The sequence below is a fragment of the Artemia sp. Qi Xiang Cuo genome, chromosome 3 (genome assembly GCF_049724085.1).
Source record: "Artemia sp. Qi Xiang Cuo chromosome 3, ASM4972408v1, whole genome shotgun sequence".
Lineage (NCBI taxonomy): Eukaryota > Metazoa > Arthropoda > Branchiopoda > Anostraca > Artemiidae > Artemia > Artemia sp. Qi Xiang Cuo.
In genome coordinates, this window is record NC_142796.1 from 23,423,112 (window position 1) to 23,446,183 (window position 23,072).

General features: G+C 36.6%; 1 protein-coding gene across 1 annotated transcript in view; it reads left to right on the top strand.

The window, feature by feature from the left end:
- Cul3 (cullin 3) overlaps positions 1-23,072 on the top strand; it is a 200,815-nt gene that overhangs the window by 114,876 nt on the left and 62,867 nt on the right. The gene's annotated exons all lie outside the window — the stretch shown is intronic.

Genomic DNA, 23,072 nt, shown 5'->3' on the forward strand with positions numbered 1-23,072 from the left:
TGGTTTATTTGATGTTGAACTGTTGACTCCAAGGGGCTTGCTGGCACTACAGGGTTAGTGGTAAGGAGGTGACTTTGGATGATTTGTTTGAAAAACAAATGACCCTGTCAGTTTATATAAAACCCCCGGCCTCAGCTCAGGCGAGACGACCCGCTTGACTTAAGCATATGAGTCAGCGGAGGACAAGAAACTAACCCTGAGTCCAATAGGAGCGGCAAGCGAAGAGGGATAATCCCATCTAGCCGTATCACGAGATTCCTTCTGTAGTCTAGGTAACCAGAGTCTGTGTGGGTGGTAATATTAAGTCCGTCTTGGTGCCAATATAAATGAATAATGACTTTGGCCCGCGGTACCCGAGAGTGGTGAATTAAAGTCTTTCGAAATTAAGATAGGCATTACGATTAATCTAGATATTAGTTGTTGGGTTGAATTACGAGTTAATACGGGTGGACAAAAACAATAATGATAAATACGAAATTGAGAACAAAATAACACAAGTACCGCAAGGGAAAGTTGAAAAGAACTCTGAAGAGAGAGTTAAACATTGCGTGAAATCCTCCAGGGGTTTAAAACAGAAGGACTATTGAAGTTCGAGCCATCTTTGGTATCCTTGTTGCATGTGGCGAGTGCTGATGTGATCGCTGAGGGCAGCCTCGGCTTTTCTCTGGTCATGCTGGTCATCTACGTTGCTCACGGCGTTTATTCCCGGGTGGATTCGTAATCCGCACGCGGCTGGAACGGTGTCAACGGACCCAGTGCTCTTGTTGCTTCGGCTTCAAGACGCTGGATTCCCGGCAACGATTCAGCCCGGCTTCTGTTGCTGGGAGCCTCTTTGTGGGTCTCCTGGGTGAGCGGAGAGTAGGCGAGTTCCTTCTGACCCGTCTTGAAACACGGACCAAGGAGTCTAACTTGTGTGCAAGTCGTAGGTCGATAAGAAGACCGATGGCGGAATGAAAGTTAAGGCATTGCTTGCGATGCTAATTGAAGATCCTTCTCCTCTGGAGAGAGTGCATCCCAGGGGCGTCGTGATCCCGTTACGGATGCGACGCACCTAGAGCACACATGATGGTACCTGATAGATGGGGACCTATACCTGGTCAGGTCGAAGTCAAGTGAAACCCTGAGGGAGACCCGACGCGAGTCTTACGTGCACATTGATCGTCGGAGCGTTGTATAGGGGCAAAAGACTCATCGAGCCATCTAGTAGCTGGTTCCTCCCGACGTGTCCCTCAGGATAGCTGGCGCTCAAGCAAAATAGACGGGAGTCTCATCCGGTAAAGCGAATGATTAGAGGCCTTGGGGCCGTAATGACCTCAACCTATTCTCAAACTTTCAATGGGTGAGATGCCTTGCCGACCGTGGTGTTGTTGGCGGCAAGGATTTCGGATCCGAGTGCCCAGTGGGCCACTTTTGGTAAGCAGAACTGGCGCTGTGGGATGAACCAAATGTCCGGTTAAAGCGCTCAAACAAATGCATATTCCCGATCCCACGGAAAGGAGTTGGTTGCTCCAGACAGCAGGACGGTGGCCATGGAGGTCGGAAACTGCTTAGGAGTGTGTAACAACTCACCTGCCGAAGCAACTAGCCCTTAAAATGGGAGGCGCTTTAGCATTGTGCTCAAGCGGAAAAATAATACCCTAAATCCAACCCAAATTCCCCATAGATTTTATCCGTATTCTTGCACACAATGTCCAGAAGAGTGAGTACGTCACTGGCCAAGTATAGTTTACAATAATCCCACCCGTTTTATATTCACCCTTTACCCAAACCCTCTTAGCAAATTCATAGTCGCTAGTGGTGCACTCACTCTCAGTAAGGGAATTGTAAAAAACTTCAATGGGCGGTAATGACACCTCATCTAGCCTCGAAGCAGAGTTGTAATAATCATATGCATATATGCCCTTACACGTTAATAAATCATACATTTCATCATCGCGGAAGCGCTGTTTGAGGAGGGAGAAGCTATCAAAATTGTCACTTTTCTGTGCCTGAATCAATTGACTTAAGGATTTGGGGAAGAAGCTGAAAGAGTCTAAAAAACGGATTTAATTCAGGCACGTGTTACCCTTGTCAACTGTTTCCCACATGAATTCTAGCAGCAGTAGCTTCTCCGATGATTTGGGTATGATATTATACGAAAAAGAACCATCTATCCATGCGTCATCTACAACTCCACCCTTGGCAATGCGGGCCAACGCCGGTAGAACAAACTTTAAGTCATAATTGGAATTGTGTATAAAAGCAGGTACGAAATATTGCTGTCCAACGTTTAAATTGCACAACTGATGTGCAACCCCTCTAAAGTTACTCCCTCCCGATGTAATTTCCTGCCAAAAATGATCATGGTCGATCACCTTCCTCCTCCCCCCATTCCAAACACCATCATCAAATTCCCCCTTGCAAACCCAACGTATTTTACGATTTTTAATGGCCAATATGTCATCTGGTGATAGGAGCATAGGATAGTTTATGTAACGAAGGCGTGAAATTGCACCGTTCGCTGTTTTGATTAGACTGACCAATGCCGAGCGCATGCAGTCTTCGCCACCCAACGACTCAACTTCATCCAGCACTTGCATTGTATTATTGGAATCTCGTTGCGCATGAGCGTAAGAGACCCCTATGGCTTCCTGTATTTCAACACTATTTGAGTTTGACGAATCGTACACGTCTGTGAGTCTCGCCTCGCAGTCTAAAGTGATCTTATTGCTCTTCAGGAGCGTGTTCTGGAAATTCTTAAAACGTAAGATCGCTCTATCTCCGCATATCGTCTCCAGAGACTGGTATTCATGTCGTTTACAGTGTTTCATGTGATGCTTTAACTTTAAATCAGAGCGAAATCTTGAGAGGCATGTCGGACAATAATAACATACACCACCCCGATGTTAACCCTCACTTAGAAACCTACTTTTATCGGTAATTGGAATAAAATGTCCAATTGAATCAGGCTCAGTGGTTGGCGTGTATAGAAGCCACACCCAATGCTCCACTGATTCAATTGAAGGATCCCTCACTGCAAATAATACACCCTTCTTTTTGGAACGCTGGCCCTCCTCAAATTCGGTTTCATACGGCAACACCGTTACACCAATCCTTAAATCTGCATTAGCCCGCTCAAAAATATCAATTCCTTTTAATGTCATGGGAAATAGACCATTTAAACAATTAAAATCTACTATTGGAAACTTTGAACCCTCCATCCCATTAATTACTAATGTGTCCCACTTTTTCTTAGAGGCATTATCGCACAGGGTCTATAGGCGACAATCAAAAATGTATACTTGAAACACTGTAGCCTCGCATCGAAAAAGATTCGTTGTATCCCCCTACAACCCTCTAAATCTGAATGATATTTTAAAACTATAGAACCCGACTCCGCTCCCCCTCTTAAAATAAAATTCTTTTTAAATCTACAAATATTAACGTTTAAACTCTCAATAAATAAAACCACCGACCCGCTACCCTCTTCGTTATAATTATCCACTTTATTTTGAATACTATTAACCCAATCTAAAAAAACTTCCTCATAATTTGATAAATGCGGGCGAATTGCCAACATCTCTGTGTGCAAGTATTTTGAATACAGCTCACTCGCATTTTCATTAAAAAAAATATTTTAGTGCTATTGATGCTTTTAAACTGACCCCCATCTGTTGTTCAAGAAGGGCTCGAATCTTGTTAACATATAAAGGGGTAATGTCCACGGGATGTGTTATTCCCTGACACCAAAGAGTTAAAGGGGTCACCGAATTTGGCGATGTAGACTTTTATATGGTGCAAGGCAGAGTTGGAAAGAAAAAAATCTGGAAGTGGGGATAGTTGTGGTGATATTATATCATTATTAGTACTATTACTAGCGGTATCATTAACCAGAATGGTGGGAGGTGGCATAGAATCGTCAATAGCACCACCCCCAGTCTGTTCAATTGCATTGGATTGACGTGGCATGAAATCCCCTAGGCTACTTAGTATGTCTTCCAGGGTGTTTGGGGATAGATGATCAAGCCAGCCTATATTGTCCTGTGACGGAATTTCTTTACGAGGACCCAGTTGAGATGTACTAGTACTACTACTAACACCACGTAAGTGTTCTCTTACAAATCTATTTTTCCATTCCGGGTCCTCCACCATGTCAATTACATAGGTTAAATCATCTAGGCTGGCCATCTTCCCAAAACCATCATTTAAAAAACCTCTATACCACTCCATATTATCAAGAACTAGTGTAGCCTCATCCCTAAACTGCATTGGTGGTGCGATGATTGGTTCAGGTCCACTAAAAATGGATGCGTCATGACTTGATGGTGATGGTGGAGATAATTCATTAATCTATAGAAAAAAAGGTTTATTTTCCATTTGAAATATCCATTATTTTATAAAGTTAAAAGACTATGTCAATTTTTCACCCCACCCTCAAAACCGAATTCCCCCTCCTAGCATTATATTGCTCATAAACAGACTCTTTTTTCTGACAAATCCATGCCGTAGTCAGATAATTCATTAGTAACGAAAATGGCAGAACCCTCCATTGTGCGCAACAGATGTAAAACCCGATAAATATTCACTAGTTTGGTTTGGCATACACAATGCAATGTTTTGACTAATAGCAATAAATTAAAATAAAAAAAAAATATTTGTCAAGGAGTTATCATTAGCAATAACCTATTTTTCCAATGAACCATTTCGTTATAGTACTACTCGTGTGTTTACTGGATACTAAATAAGTACCAAAAGTCATGTAGCAAAGTTATGGTTTTCTTCCCCAACCCCACTATGGTTTTCTTCCTGATATTGTTTGTATTTAAAGGAGACATATTGTTCAATTATACTCTTAAAAACAAGATATTTCTGCAAAGGTACATAAGAAACATTTAGAACCGAATAGCCTATACCTGTATGGAATGTCATAAAACACATTTTTAAATATGATACATGAAAAAAAAATACAAATTTACTTTATCTATTATTTATTCTGAATATTAATGGTGGGCGTCCCTTCCCCTCCCCCCCCGTCTCGTCTTTTTTCTTAAATAATCACCCCCTTTAGTAAATACACACGTGCACATACAAGTAGCTGATTATAAATTACTAGCCAAGTAAACAATGATCGTCTCAATTATATATGACAAGGAAGATAATTGCAATCTGTTGAGTTAAAATAGAAATTGTTGCGAACGCTATTTTACACACATATCTTTAAATCTGGCCTTCTGCTTTGAAGTTAGCGAAAATATACAATCCCTTTTCAATTCGAAAGTTATTACAGGTAATTAAAAGGCAGCTATAGCGAAAAAAACCTTTGCTCACTGTTTCAAGTAAAAGCCATCGGCTCAGAGATGGCATACATGTGCTAAAGTTAAAAAAAAAATTTGTAAAACGAAATTGTGAGTGCGCTATAAAGTTGAAAGGTATCTGATAAATGGTACTTACCGTGGAAGTTACAGCTAGCTCGGTATAATCTGTTCGAGGTGCGAAATGGATCACACTATCTCTCCTCAAGTTCATGCTTCTGATCATGTCCGTGTCAGTGGTGTCAGTCTCACAATTGAGATTTGCTCGCTTTTGACTTGACGCTTGATTATCAGAGTCCTGGAAATAAAAATTAATTTCAGTCTTTTCTAGTCACATGTTTACCGGGGTATTAAATAAGTACCATTTTACACTTCCCTCAAAACTGAATTCCCCCTCCTAGCTTTATTTTAACTAAATACTTATTATTTAACTAAATATATTATTTTAACTAAATATAAAGTAGTCAAAATAGAGCTTAGTCAATTCTATATTTCACCATTTTGTCATGTTATTAATTACAATGAAAATAATTGAACAGAAAAAAAAGCCCTGATAAATATTCACTAGTTTGGTGTGGCATACACAATGCAATGTTTTGACTAATAGCAATAAAGTAAAATAAAAAAATATTTGTAAGGAGGTATCATTAGCAATAACCTATTTTTTCCAATGAACCATTTCGTTATAGTACTACTCACGTGTTTACTGGATACTAAATAAGTACCAAAAGTCATGTAGCAAAGTTATGGTTTTCTTCCCCAGTCCCACTATGGTTTTCTTCCTGATATTGTTTGTATTTAAAGGAGACGTATTGTTCAATCTATACTCTTAAAAAGCAAGATATTTCTGTAAAGATACATAAGAAACATTCAGAACCGAATAGCGTATACCGGTATGGAATGTCATAAAACACATTTTTAAATAGGATACCTGAATTTACCCCCTTTAGTAAATACACACGCGCACATACAAGTAGCTGATTATAAATTACTAGCCGAGTAAACAATGATCGTCTCAATTATATATGACACGGAAGATAATTGCTATCTGTTGAGTTAAAATAGAAATTGTTGCGAACGCTATTTTACCCAGATATCTTTAAACCTGGCCTTCTGCTTTGAAGCTAGCGAAAACATACGATCCCTTGTCAATTCGAAAATTATTACAGGTAATTAAAAGGCAGCTATAGCGAAAAAAAACCTTTGCTCACTGTCTAAAGTAAAAGCCAGATTTAAATATCGCTAAATACGAATCACCAAATCCGAAGGACATATTTGCAGATATCTATAGGAAAAAAGGGGGTTATGTTCTTATGATAATTCACAAATAATGTATATTTACTTATCCTTGCAATCCTTTTGTTCTCCATTAGAAAAAACAGGTAAATTTGATTCCAATAGGCTTATTACAACTTCTATTAATCAACTGATACAGATAGACTAATTTGCTCGATATTTATACCGGAAAAACACGCGTATAAGCCCTCCAGCTGTAAGCCCATATTTCTGAATACACAATATAATGAATTTTGAATATTGAACCAGAAAAAAAACATGTTATGGTGAACGAACTTGGTAAAGCGTGCATCGTCTAAGCCAGTCTGATGGCATTATACAATCTCAACTATAATTTCAAAACATGTTTGATCACTTTATACCTCCATAATATAGAGGGATTGGTCGCTTTATACCATCTATCGTGAAACCTGGTTGCATTATACCACAGTTTATATAATTATCCGGTAAGTTTACCGCAGAGGATTTCTGGCTCTTTATTCTCGGTGCGAAGAAAAAGCTCCTCCCACTTATTTCTGCACTTATTGTCCACTTATTGGTGAGCCGATCAAGTGGTTTTGTCAGTACTTGTTCCGTAGGTGATTATTCTTTGTCTACCCGTGAAAAGATCTAATGCCGCTTATGTTTATACCAGTTTATACATTCTCTGGAGCAATCGCACCTCGGTCCGGGTTTTTATAATGGGTGAGATAGGGAAAGATCATACTGCCAATTATATAAACTGTGCATTATACCATCTATCGTGAAACTGTATACACTATCACTATTGATAGACAGAATTCGTTTATAACCTCAAACATCGTCTCAGAACCCTCCCCCCTCAATGAAGTTTCGATGTGGGTACGTAAACTTTGCATCTAAAGTGGAAATGATGGCCCTAGTGTATATTTAATACCCTATACGTGGGGGACTGGGGTCTTTAATCAAGATTATTAGATTTCAAAAAGAAAATAAATACAATGTTACACATAAAAGGGGCGGTTCTGGCTTCTCTTGCGCCCGGGGCAAGATCTTGACCAGCACCCCCCACCCCATCTCCCAAAAAATTCCAGGCCAAATTTTAACAAAATTTTCCTTTATTAACAACATTATTTTCGATTTGTCAATAAATTAATAGTTAGTGTTTTAATTATTTTTTAGTTTAATTATTTAATTATTTTTAATTATCGTTATTATTTAAATATTTTCTATTTATTTTTATTTCATTAATCAATTAATAATTTGTTAATTATTTTGAGGTATTAACTACACCCTCTACTTTAATATAGTTTGAACTTAAGATGAAAAATTTATGTACCCACACCGAAAGTTTAGGGGAAGGGGCAGGGGGGGCGGCCTAAGAGTGATGTTTGACGCTTTAAACGAATTCCGTCTGTTACAAGCTTCCACAAATACAAACATTTACGGCTTTTCAAGGTAGTGTAATTTTCAAGTCAAGTCGGGGTTGAGGTGGTTCTAGGGATGGCAGAGGGGGCACTTGCCCGGGGTGCAGAAATTTTGGGGGGCAAAATATCCAATGAATAATACAACGGTTATAATCATTTTGTGATTTTTTAAGTTTATTTTTATTAAAACAAAGTAGAGGTCACATTTAATAAATAAAAACAATTAATATATTGATAATTAATTAATAAAGTAAAAATAAATTAAAAAATTAAATAATAATAATTAAAAAAATTAGTGAGAGTTAGAGATGTAGCCTAAATAAATTAAATAATAAATCTAAAATAATAGAAAATAAATTATTATGTAAAAAGCGAACTCTAGCACATAGTAACCGAATTTGTTTTTATCAAAACAGACTATCTGCAATCAGGTTGTCGAAAGGCCCTATTTTTATGGTTGCACTCTATGGAGGTGTTTCTCTCCATTTTGATGAGCAACATTAAACTTCATGAATTTTATATATTTGGAATCTGCATAAAAAGCAAATTTTCGAATATATCAATTATTATCAGAGTTTCGGTTACTATTGAGCCCTTCCGCTCCTTGCTTATGGTTCGTTACCACGAAGTCTTTGAAATGGGGGACAACAATCCAATAATAATAAGTTTATCTTGGTAAATTATTAGCAGCGTTTCCACTTCAACAAAATTATTCGGAAAATATATCGAAACGCCCGGCAAAAAAAAACAAAAAAAAACAGATAAAATTTTATAAATAAAATCCACAAATGGCTGTCAGGTCAATAGCCACATGCCAATTTTCAACCGAAAGTCACGAATGTCTTACAAATTGCTTGAAAAGAAAAGTGGAAAGTCTAATTATTAGCTCAGCAAATAATATTAAGCATAAATGTTTATTGCAAAAACAAATCTACTAGACATTTGAAAAATAGGATGAAACCTGAAAAAAATGGTTTCGGTTCAAAATGGAAACTGTACTATTGGAATCTCCATAACAGAAAGCCCCATTTAGAAGAATTACTGTCCCATACCTTGAGGAATAATGAAAATCCTTTTTTGCATGGGAAGCTTTGAGGTTTCTCCTTTGTATTCTCCTGCTTCTTCTTCTTCATCAGTATATACATATTTATTTTATTATTAGCTTTATAGGGGAAACATCATAGAGATATGTTTAAGGGTTCATTTGAAATGAAATTGTAATATCTATGTGCTTTAGTAAGTAACATAACTTGTTATTTAAAATCAAATTCATTTTTTTTTTCATTTGGAAATACAATTCAATAAACGTATGTTTTGTGAAGTTGCTTTTATGGGATATGATGTCCTACTTTAAGGGCCCTGTTTCCTGATTCCCAGGGGTTCCTCCTTTACTAGATCCCACTAGCAGTAGAGGAAAAGAAAAAGGGGAAATATCAGTTTTACCCATGTAAAAAAAGTGATCTTCCTGTACAGGGTTTTTGGGAATGGCGATTCCAATTGGGCACTTTTTATTTCGATCCGACACCTTTTTTGTAAGGGTTTAAAGCTAGTTTTCAAAATTCCCATAAATTTGTTTTAGAGGTGACATTTTCCTATTAAGACTATCGAGATACTGGTTAACATTGCGGAATCAGCTACAAATGGCATTTTTTTTCCCCAATAATTAGTTTTTCTTTCAAAACACATTTTTAAATTTGAGTTACCATAGTCCGTGGTTTGCTCGGTTGCAGTTACCCCTGCAACCGTGATCTATGATGTTGTCCACATCATAGAGGTAATTGCGGCCTATACACCTAAACGCAAATATTGCCTACATTTTGTTTTTGAAGGTTTCGTATTAAATCTACAGTTAAGAAGGGTTAAGAGGGGATTTAATAATCCCCTTTATATGGATCATTTTGATGGACTTTATCTTAAGGAGCACAGGAAAGGCAATGGGAGAACACGGAATCAAATGGGGAAGAAAAACTTTCCTGGACTTAGGTTACGCTGATGATTTAAGCAACCTAGATGAAAGTGTGAGCAACATGAATGAAATTCTAGAGGTTTTGCGAGTTCAAGGTGCTAGAATTGGGTTGAAAATTGATGTTAGGAAGACTAAGTCACTAAGGCTAGGAATAAGTGAAGATGAAAAGTGACGTTGGGTAACAAAAAGATTGATCAGGTGAACAGCTTCACTTACCTGGGTAGTATTATTAGTAAAGATGGTGGGAGCAGTGAAGATGTTAAAAGTAGAATAGCCAAGGCTCAGGGTGTTTTTTCACAGTTAGAAAAAGTTTGGAAGAAAGGAAGATGAGTTTGCGAACCAAGATTTGAATACTGGAAGCTAAAATGATGACAGTGGTCAAATATGGTTCTGAAGCATGGGGGCTCCGAAAAGCGGATGAAGCTTTGCTTGATATTTTCCAGAGAAACTGCCTACGGATTGTTCTGGGTACCTTGCTGACTGACCGCATTTCAAACAGTAGGCTGTACGAAAAGTGTGGTTCAATCCGTTTTCTAGGGCTATAATGAAAGAATGGTTGAGATGGCTAGGGCACGTTCTGCAGATGAAGGATGACATATTGTCCTTTTCGACCAACCGTCTAGGGCTAAACACATAGTAGTGTTTGGGGTGTTTAGGGGTTGGGGTGGAAGGAAATCATAGAGAAAGATTTAAAAGAAATGGGGACTTCCTGGGAGGGCGTAAAGAGGCTTTGAATAGATTCGGATTGAGGAGGAGCGTGCCTAGCTATGTTGGCCTCAGGCGGCTTGGTGCTGCGGTGAGTTGTTAATAGTAGTAGTACTTTTACTATTTTCAGTATTTTAATAAAAAATAAAATACCATGGAATCATCAAGACAAGATTCCTTGCGACACGGACGATTGAACCCTCATACTCGTCATTCCCGAGCGCGGGTTTGTCCACTCCGCTATCATAAAGTAATTAGTTGGGATATTTAGATAAAACAAGATATGGATACGGATGATATGGATATTGCTTCACAAATCCGAGTTTCGATTACTATTAGCACAGAAAGTTATTTATAGTTTTCTACCACAAAACTATTTGATATACTTATTTCTAAAGTTGATAGTCAGGCCGCAGGATTTCCATTCTCATTGACAGTCAAACTGCGCCAATCTATTGACAATCCTGCAACCGGATCAAGAGACCCATGATGAATTTACTTAAGGTATATAGGAGTGGGGGAATGAGGTGTGTGTTAAATTTGTCAAAGCAAGCCAATTATGCGTCACTTATGCCATTCTGCGGAATTTGCACTTTTCGAGCTGAATATTCCTATTTCTCATAGTATTGAAAAAAATACATCATAACCAAGATTATTGAGAAAATGAAAATGGATTGATAGTTTAGCATGCTTATACTGATATTTGTTCCTTAAAGTCTTAATAATTATGGATTTATTAAAGTTAGAAAAAGTAGAAACATTTAAAGTGTATTTTGCTTTCAGTAAAGTTCAATTTATGTTCTGGTCTTCAAAAGGCATGGGGGAGTCTGCCGCACTCATCTTAATTTCTGATCGTATTGAGTTTGACTCGAATTCTGTTGATTTTGGGTGTCATTTTTATTGATGTTTTTTTTTGGTTGCTTTACACTTGGAAAATTATTTCACATTACGTCAGATCCTTTTTGCTTTAATGTAGCTGTTTACTTTTTTTGAAAACTTATTTCGTGGAAACTTAAAAAAAAAATAATTTCGGTTCATTTTCATCGACACAAATCAAAATTTCACGATCGCTGTGGTTCGAATTTGACACTTCTGGTCCAGCATCAAATTATTACAGCTCCGGCGTAATTTTCTGGCCCAAAATAGTTATACTTATGTGGTACGCAAGAGTTATGGAAAACGTTTTTCCAAATGAAAGTAAAGAGTGACATTCAAACTTAATAGAACAGAAATCATGCCATATATGAGAGGGGCTGCCCCCTATGCCCCCAACTCTTACGAAGAAGCCTCATAGCGCTACATCGAAAGCATTTACGAGTGAAAAAAGTAAATAAACGATTACCTTTTAGATGTTGTAAAAAATACTCTATTCTATTCCACCTGCCCAGTGCTTGGGCAGTCCCTTTTAAATCAGAAGAAACAAAAAGTCAAATTTCAGGGTAAAGAGCGGGGAAGAGCGGTAAAAATCCCCTCATATACAGAATAATTCATGTTCGTTTTAAGTTTTAATATCGTTCCCACTTCATTTGAAAAAACTTATTTTTAAATTTAGATTTCTGTTTGTTTTTAATGCAATATCAAGCATTACACTAAATTTGAGGAGAGGCATCGAACCCCTCACTACTTAAGTTAGATTTTAACAAACTTTAACTTTTGCAGAACAGTGTTTTGATGAAAAAAAATATTCAGTGTATTTCCCTTTCCAAAAAAGCATATTTGTCCAAAATAGACTTCCGTTTAGGCAATAAGAGCGGAGCTTTCACCCGGATGTTGTTGTTCTTAATAGCCCTTTTGAAGCCCCGATAATAGGCTTCTAATCAGTTTGCTGTCTTTCTTGGAAGTGGTATGTTATCCAAGTATACTGTTAATTGCAAAATAAAAAGGCGCAATTAAATATTACGCATCCCTTCCTAAAAACAAACGATGTTAAAAACATCAAACAAGGAGGTCCAAATATAGTCAAGAATACACAAAGTCCAAGTGCATTCCCTTCTTAAAACAGACTATTTCCAATATTTAAGACCTTAAAATATGATACTATAAGGTCCAAATACAGTCGAGGAAACTGAGATTAAAAATTCGTTTATTTCAACACAGAAATACAAAATATCTATTAAACAAAGAGAAAAGAAAATTTTAATTACATTTCTAAAGGCTTGCCCAACAGAGCTGATTCAGGCAAGTATTTATGCGATGAAAAATGTATAATTTAGACAGCAGGACGCTCAGAAAATAATTTTCCTAAGATATGCCAAGAGTACGACCAAACTCAAAAATCAGGGGCGTAATTTCCTATGGGGCAGGGGGGGGGGGAAATGCCCCCTCCAGACCTCAACTTGCCCCCCTCCAGCCGAAATATAGTTTCTACAACAAATTTGGTCAAAACTAAGATAAGCCTGCATAATTCAAGTATCCAGAGAAACAGGTCAGTTTTCTTTAGTATATCTTTGCCTTTAAGGTAAGATATGGATCATTTTTCAGTTTTCACTGTCATTTCCACTTGATTTAAGAAAAATCCCCCAGGATTTTGACGAAATTACACCACTGCCGATAAGTATGGATAACTTCCAAGAGGAGAAACTGGCACCAGTGTCGCTAAAAAAATATCACCAACGTCATCTACCGTTAGGTATTTATTCAGTAATGATTAGACAAAATTACAATAATTAATCTAATTGACAAAATTAGTACAATAGAAAGTATTCTATCTGAGTTTCTGAAAAAATATAATTAATAATCTTGAAAAAAAAATACAAAAAAAATAAAAATATAGATGTGACTGGTGATTTTTTCTTTAAACATTAGCGCCAGTTACCAATATTGTAAGTTATGTACATTATGGTGGTAATTTGCGACATTAATTTATCCAGGTGTTAATTTTTATTTTGACGAGAAAACAAATCGCGCATTCCTTGCTCGTAATAATTGTTTATAAAAAAACATTCTTTTATTCGTAATTTATTTATCTTTTCATAAATTTGGAATATTATTCTTCATAAAAATCTACAATATTCTGTTTTACTTCGCATTCATATTTATTACTCAGGGTTAGGCTTGCCACTAGCTATAGCATGAATACTTTTTATTCTGGCTGACTTTCCTTGATTCTGGGCAATCATGCAAGGACATACTCTAGTTCAAGCACATATTTATTGTTGCATTGTCTCACGTTGACTAACACTTATTTTACTTTTTTTTTATTTTTCACTAATTTCTTGTCGGATCCTGGTAATCGCCCTCTAATGTCGAAGGTCCTGAACCCAAAGGTCCAAGTTTCACTAAGGTTCTTAGCTCGCTTAAATTATGAAAACAGTTGAGAAGATATTAAGGTTATGTTTGGATTTTATACACAGTAAAACTAAACTTAGGCCAAATTACTCTCGTAGTCTCTATACCTTGATTCCATATTTTAACAAAACTGTCCGTCGCAAACACTGATTCTCCTGTTTTCTAAGCTATTTTCCTTATCCCTACTTCCCACTTATTTTCTGTTAAATTCTGAGCACGAACTAATCTTTTGAATTAATTCACCATTGTCATCGCAAGTTATAATGATTACAGAAAAAAGAAAAAAAGAGAGAAATTTCATTATCTTTCACCCCTCACCACGGAACTTAAACTCTTAGAATCTTTTCTATGAATCTAGACTCTTTACAACAAGTAGGAAAAATGGTATCCATAAAACATGGTAGCAGAACAAATGACAATTGAAAAAATACTTGCATTATGCACATTAAAAGTTAAGCAGGACATACTTAAAAAAAACACACAGAGAAAAGAAACAGAAAATAGTTATAAAATATAATACATCAATAGAGAATAAAAACAAATTAAACAGCTTGAAAACATAGAAATAGATATTTGCTACAGATAATTTTTGCCTAGAGCTGGAGCATAGGTAGTTGGGGCAGCTATGGTAGGGAGATATTGCAAAAATACCACCCATAATTTACTTATTCAAGATAATACATATTAAACCAATACGTGACTTAACAATTTTAATTGTTATCTGTATTTTTACAGAGTTATCGTCCATTGCCCATTTCGGCTTGAAAACAACAAAGATGGATTTTAAATTTCCCATCTCTGATCATATCTTTGTGGCTATTCATTATTTTTAAACTTTGAAACCAAAAGTCTATTTATAGCCATCGTTGAGTCAATTTCCTGTTCAGCATCGTTCAAACAAGCCACTACTACTATCCTATCAAAGAAAAGGTCATAGCTAATATCCGCAAAAGAATAAAAAACACAAGAAACGATACAACTCAGCCATACAAAATCAAGACGTATTCCCTCCAATAGTTAAGTTTCAAGAAAAACAGTTTAAAATACGTATGTTGCACGACAAGTCATAAGAAATATACTGAACGCGGAAATATCTATTCTGCAAATGTCATCAATAGAACCTCCTGGATGAATTACCATATATTGTGCATTTAACTTATTATCATTTTCTTTCCACGGGATACTTTCTTATTTTGTATGGACTAACTTAAATTTAATATAATTTTCTTCTATTACGAGTTATTCTTAGATTTTCCTGAAAAAAAAAAAAAACATTTTGAGAAAAAAAAAGCATAAAAAAACGTAAAAAAAGCACATAAAAGTAAAGCACTTCAATATTAAAAAAGAACTATTCCCTGGAAAAAAGGGGCAACCTTTAAGACATGTGTCTCGACGTCAAGGTCGACCTCGACCTCAACGTCCTTGAATATCCAGAACGGTCAGAGCCGTTCCTAGGGTTGGTGGTGTCCAGAGATAAATTAATGACAGCGCACCTCTCCTGACTCAAATATAAGCAAAAAAGCCGAATTAAAGTCAAAAATCTGATCCCAGGGGAACCCCGAAAGCCCCCCCCCCCAGCTACGGCACCCGGAGCAGATTGACCCGACACCCGGGGCAGCTTACCCTGGCCCCTCCCCTTGAACGGTTCTGGGAAAAGTCAACAATTTTTAGTGTCCTGGGTTTCGTTCTAATGTCCCTAGTTTTACAGGCGATGCATCCTTTGTGTGAATTAGTGATTTCATTTATTGAACGATTCTTGTTATTTGTTTGAGGTATAGCTATCTCTCTATCTATATCTATAGAAAAAAGACTGTAAAAATTGGTTCTTTTTATAATAAATTTTGGATCATTTTTCAGTTATTTCCTATTTTCAAAGCACTGTTATGCAGAAGTTAAACTTCAACGTAAATATCAAAGGTTAAAGGTGGGAGCAGTCTCCCTCATGCTTAGCCTTCCCTAATAAAATATTATACATGAACATATATTAAATAAAAAAAATGTTTAAATATAGCTATCTATCTGTCTAAATCTATAGAAAAAGACTGTAAAAATGGATTCTTTTACAATTCTTTACCAAATAATCACAAACTTAGTAGATTACAAGACATAGATTGGCATAGAAAAATTATGAATTACGAATTATATTTTCCAAATAGATTGGAAAATCATGAAATTTACAGAAAACCTACAAACAGCGATAGATATTTAAACTTTTATTCATGTCGCCCTGTTTCGGTGAAAAGAGGGGTTGCAATTTCTCTAGCAGATAAGGCCTTTAGAATTTGTTCTCAGAATTGCTGGATTTGGAATTATTGTATATAAGGGACATTTTATTGCGTAATGGTTACCCAATCAAATTTATAAATGAATTAATAGAAAATAGACGTATTAAATATAATATTCAAATAATTACAGTTTCACAGTCTTCAGAATTGAATTTGTCTAAAAGTTTTATCTCTTTACCATATGCGCCGGGTTTAGGGAAAAAACAAACGGTTTTTACAGAAATATAACATTGATACATGTTTTCAGTCAATAAGACCTTTAAGCAGTTTCCTCAATTCTGGGAAGGATTTGAATCGGGGCAATTGTGTTAGTGGGGTTTAAAGTATTCCTTGTTCTTGTGGGAAGTTTTACACTGACAAAACTCACCAATAATTTGTTGAAAGATTTATTGAACATCGTAATTCAATAGCAAAAGCTCTAAAATTAAGCAAGCCTCCTGAAATTTTTGTTTCGGCGTTGGCTGAGTATATTTTCCTCAACCCTGATCATCATGTAAAATTTGATGATGCCAAGGCCATTTTTAATGAAATTTAAAAATATATGTTTGTAAATATTTCAATAAATAGGGATACAGAAAATTTGAATACTGATCCAATTTATTATCTTCTTCTGACAAATGAACCAGTTTTTAATACAGAAGGTATTAAGATTTTACAAAATCACCTAAAGATGAGATTAAATACAAGACCAAAGATATTTGCGTCAGTAATAGCAAACAATAGGATTATTTCGCAATAGAATAATCAACTTAATTTCAATTTTGTATAATTTTTATCCAGTTGCTTTGGTGCTTTCATCGAAGTAACTCTATTAGTAACAATAACCCAAATGGTCTGTTGCGATAATTGTAGTTTAATATTGGTGGTGGTTTTTATGTGTTTAGAGTTTATTTAAATTTTTGTTTCTTTTACGCTGAAGACGCCTCATTTTTATACAGGTGAAATATCCGTGTCGTGTTGTATTTTTTGTCGTTTTGTTACATGCCGGAGTCTCGTTTTGTCTGTTTTCTTCATTGAGTTTTCTCTCTTTGTTTCCTTGACAAAAATGGCAGAGCTACTGGCTCTGGTTTACTGAAGATCTGGCACAAGATCGCGAAAAATGGGAGTCAACTATTCTGAGTCTTCTAGATGCCAGGGGAGGCGTCCGCGTCTGGTTCCGCAACAAGTATAAGTAAACTTAGGTACGAGAAATTGGGAAGTGAAACTGAGAAAGGGCTCGATCAATCACAAACTATCAATTCTAGTGCCTTTTTTAAGGTCAAAAGAGACCAGAGGACAACTTTAAGCCTCTCTCATACCTCATATACCCTTGGTCGTCCCCGCAATTTCATGCTGCATCGGCTTACGACTTCAAAATAGCTAATTAAAAAATAGTTTTAATAACCAAATAGTGAATAGTTTGTAAAAATGAAGCAGTGAAAAGGTCCAAAAATATTCATTTGAGGGACCTAATCCGTGCAGTTCCAGGGGCTAGATCCCAAAATTATGAAATTTTAAAAATAATGCCTTCATCAGTACGTTCCGACAAAAAAGTCAACATGTTGCATCTTTTTAATATTAAAGTCATGCACACATTTTGGTACGATTGGAAGGTCTAAGCTAAAGACTTTGGACCCATACCCTCTCCAAATTCATGTACATAGCCATGTTCTATCACTTTCGACTCAGAATCCTAAGAGGCTATTTTAGGGAATGTTCTAAATGAATGAGTGTTAATCCCTTAAAATCATTCAGATCGCAAATCAAAACAGACGAATTACATATTCCACTGGTAGCGTTGATTTTCACCAAAGCTGGTGTTTATAAAGGTTTTAGTAATAGCTTAAAACCATTAAAACTGGTAGAACAAGGCGAGTACATGTTCCGCAGACGATGTTTGAGTTCCAATAAAACTGGTAATTTTTGAATTTATCATATTGTTGATTGAAAATATGAAGTTAATATTATCTGAAGTTATGAATATGAAGTTAATATTATATGAAGTTAATAATAATCTTCCTCATTGAATTTGAGGATGCTCAAGGCTGTGTGAATCAGGATCTTATTTCATATTTACATATTTTAAGTAGAGGAGGGGGTCCGACTCCGGGATGAACCACGTGGTTTATGGTTTTCTCAGTGAGAATGAAAAAACAGGAATTTTCTCACTTGAAAAACCATGAATTTTCTCAAATTTATGGTTGTTTTCTTGGATGGTTATGTGTGTTTATCGATTTATATTATGTTTTCTTATTTGTCAACATCAAATTATGGATTTTTAATTGTTTTTGTCAATGTGAATTTGAAAAACAGTAATTTTCTCACATTTATGTCTGTTTTTTTGGGTGGTATGTGTGTTGTTCGATTTATTTGATGTTTTTCATGTTTTTTTTATGGATGATCCAGAAATAGTATTTATTGCTGTTGTTCGAGCCAAATGTTAAGACATTCCCGGATACAGTTAGATCACGTGATTCCTACTCAGCCAATCAGTGAGTCGGTTACTCCATCCTTCTCAGCCAATCAGAGACGTGCTTACATATGATTTACCCGTTACATAACAATTCACCTTTGATATTTTGTATATAACGGGCATGCATTGTGATTCAATTATCAGAAAGTATTTTGACGCTGTGTAAACAACAATGAATAAATTTGATGAATTAGAAGCCATGTCTACTTCAATTTGCAATGTAAGTACATTTTTTATTTTCAAACGAATTTTCCTTGGACATCCTCCAGTATATTCAGCTAAAACGTAAATATATTCCTTTACCCCAAATCCCCCCCCTCCAAACCATACAAACATCATTATAATCAATGGAAAACATAAAATATATTCTTTTACCCTAACCCCCTCCCACCATTGTTTTACAATCAAATTCTCGCAAAAAGAAATAATTATCCTTCCTTCTATATTTCCAGCTAAAGTGACCGCTGAATCCTGTCAATTTTTAGTGAAAATGCCGTTCTGTTTTGACACAAGACTCCAGTGCGTGGCTATAATTAGCTATCACCCTTTCCGGCTTACAAACGCGGTCAACGGAACTATTCTTCCGTCAAATTAAAACACAATGATGCAATAATTAAGCTAAGGCCTACACAACCTGTGTGGAAGTAGAGAAACAAGTTATTTTCGCATTAGGGTCTAACAATATCCCCATCCCTCACACCTTGTCTTACAAACCCAAAGTATCGCAAAAAGACATAATTTTTTGATAAATTGCTACCTTCAACATTTACAGCTAAATCCCCCCCTCCCCCCATTGTTTTACAATCAAATTCTCGCAAAAAGAAACAATTACCCTTGCTTCTATAGTTACAACTAAAGGGACCGCTGAATTCTGTCAATTTTTAATGAAAATGCCGTTCTGTTTTGACACAAGACTCCAGTGCGTGGCTAAAATTAACTGTCACTCTTTTCTAAAGCACTTCTTGTAAAAGCTTTCTCAGATCAAAATGGGATGTTTTTCTCCTGTCAAATTAAAGCGGTTTCATGCAGACAATTGCAATTTATTAAGCGCAGGCATATACAATCTCTTTTTGGAGAACCAGTATATCTCGTTATTTTCAAATTATGATCTAACAATATATTTAGGACATTGGCGAAAGGGGAGGGGGCCATGCCTCAATTCTATCGCCATCATTGTAAGGTGAAAACAAACTGTTTCTTCGCGTGAAAAGTAAGGGGGTGGGTGGCACCCACAGAGACCGTGCTGTGGTAGATGGAACGCGCAGCGCATTTTTACCCTAACTGGCGATTAATGGAGGGGGTATTTTCCACGACATTTTTTAGGTTATCTTGTACGTGGGGGTTATTGTCCGTGTGCTGTTTTTCTTGGGATTTTAGACTTACAATCTCTCGTAAAATGATATGGAAAGATAAAAAATACATATAATACTTTAAATGCACCAAACAAGGCGTGCACAATGCAGATTAAAACCAGAAAAGAACAGAAACGCCTAAAAATAAGAAATTAGAAATTAGGCCGATTTATATAGTCAGACTTTTGAAGGGCTCAGTGAGCCGTAATTCTCAGATTCAAAAAAGGATGCAATTAGTATATTTCACAAAATTTTTTACATTGTGCTTTCTTAGTGATAAATGCCTTTTCTAGATATAATTATATGGATGATGATACTAACTTTCTTTCTGTAAAAAAGGGGAAACCTATTTAGATACTAATTTTTCCTCTTCTTTTTAAGGCGAATTGTGAAGAATGCGTACCCCCTCCTTCCAAGAGAGCGAGGGTTAATAATGCGGGCCATGCGAAGGCTAGTGTCCGGCAATATGGTAGCTGGCCGAAGCCTCCAAAACATGTGCAATCATCTGTACAAGAATGTGATGTCACCGACCCGTCCACCTTCCATCATACGGTGCCTGGGCCTTTAAGAGCTGCCCCACTTATGCAAGGTCATGAAGTGACCATCCAGCATACACTACCTGGTCCTTCGGATGCCCAAGTGCAGCCGGGATATAAAAATGTAAGCGTTTTTTCCTACCTTTCTATTTATTCATTTTTAGTCCTTTTCAATCCCAATATAAACATATCTCTGTGAGATATTAACCCCTCACCCCAACCAGTGTTTTAAATTTATCTCCCTCGGTGATATCTAAATGTAATTTTTTACAATTAAATCCCTCTTTTCTCTGCACCCCCTCCCTCGGAGATATCTAAATGTAATTTTTGCATAGAAACCACTCTTTTCTAATCTTTGCTATTGCTTCGATATCTCATAAGCGAATATTTTTAGGTAATTTCTATTAATAATCACCACCTTTGAACTCAAAATACTGTTTTTTCTTATCTTTACTAATTTCTATGCATTCATCCCTATCTCTTCGCTGCTATCACATAAGCGAATATTTTTCATGTGTAATTTCAATTAATGCTCACGATTTGAAACTCAAAACCCCCTATTTTTCACAATTGAATATCACAAAGTTTCGAGAGAAGGAACTGAGTGAGATTATTCACATTTATCTATTTGTCACATAAGGACCCCGTAATTTGCGCAAGGATATTTTAAAATAGCCTTCAATCTTACAACCCTTGCCAATATTTTAGTGATGTGGAAACATTGTTGACGATATACTGAGTTAACGGTTTACAGCATTTAAGTGTACTGTTTCCTTGTCTGAAGTTCAGGCTTTTCATTTCAACCACTCGCGCGGTGGCTTACAATAATTGTGAGCTAATGAGGAGCTCACCGAACCTGTATGGAATTAGAAATATTTCAACTTTTTTGGGACATTATTTAAATAACCGGAGCCCGGAATGCGCCGATGGTTCCGGGGGGTGCTGTGGGGGCAAGGTTAGGGAAGTGCCGGGGAGATGCGCCGCGGGTCAGGGATGCGCCACAGGAATGCGCTGTGGCTCCGAAAAGCGCCACGGATGGTCCGGGAAGCGCTGTGGGGCAAGGTTAGGGAGTGGCGCTGGGGGGAGCGCCGAAAATTATATTTTTTTTTTAACACTTTGAAAATAAACGAACAAATTGTCGCCTTCTATGTCATATCTTAAGTTGGAACTTTCAGTTGAATTAACCATATGTTAATAAGAAATAATAATCCAAATTTAAAAAGCAGTAGGGATGATTTGAACACATTGAAAATAAGCTATTTTTCATTTATAGATTGGGCGAGCATCGGTTCCTTATTCGCCGTCCAGTGAAGAAGAGGAAGAGCCGATTATAACACCGCCAGTGGAGATTCACGACAATTTAACCTGTGAGGAGTTACATCAAATTCCAGATAGTATTGATAAGTTTATAGGTGATTTTTTAATTGTTGATAATCGCGAAGTTGAGCTGTGAGAATTTCTTCAAACCGCATGAAAATTTTTCGACTTTTTTCCAGGGGCATTACCAGGGACCCCTCAAACCTCCGAACCCCTCACGACTCCACTTCGAACAACTGAAGTGGGGTATGCACCAGTTATTGTTGAACAGCTGGGGGGAAGGGGTAATATAGAAGAGGGGGAGGGGGATACAACTCTCCCAGACTTTCAGATGTCCAACAGAATGTTAAATAATCTAGTTGTTTTCCCTGCAACGTTTGGGGATCCCTTTATTCCACTAAGGGAGGGACACTTTGTTTTTGGTCCCGTAGAAATTGTGCCGGTATATGTAGAAAAAATCCGTGCAGGACTGGAGAATCAAATTCAGTTGTGGGGGAGGGATTAAATGTAAGTCTCCATTGTTTTAAAAGTGTTTTATTTAAATGAGGGAAAAAGCGAGGTTTACTATCATTTTATACATTCCGAGATGCGTTTGGTTTATCCAAATTTAGAAAATTTTGAGGGAGTTTTCATAGATTGGATGGATCAAATTATAACACATCTCGAGAACTTTAACGAAAATGGGAGTGGCTCAGTAGTTCTTTTTGTTGAAACTTTAAGCGTAAATATATGTAAATTTAAGAAAGATTTTATTTTAAGAGGGGGGGCAGGCGGACGGTCGGAGAGGTCAGGAGTATTAAATTATAATCAAGATATATTAGGTTGTCAATGTGTCAAGCACATTTGTTTTGAAACAGATCAAAAGTGTTTCCGATATGCTGTCCTCATCTCAGCATTCGAGCCTCTAGCTCAGGACGCTACTAAGAAGAATTTATACAAGTGGGTTATACATGGGAAGTAGGGGTCCGATTTCCCCATAGTAGATTTCATGCCTAGCAGGAAAATACCCAGTAATGCTTCGATCTATTGATATTTTCGAAAGGGTTAAGGTCCATATAAATATTGACGTTACTATGGTTCTATATGAAACAGACTTTTAAGATGGGATTCGTTCTAAAAAGAAGGGGATAGTATACCCCCTACGGGGCTCGTCAGTTGATTTTGTTAAACTCTGGGTTTGATTGTTATACACACCACCA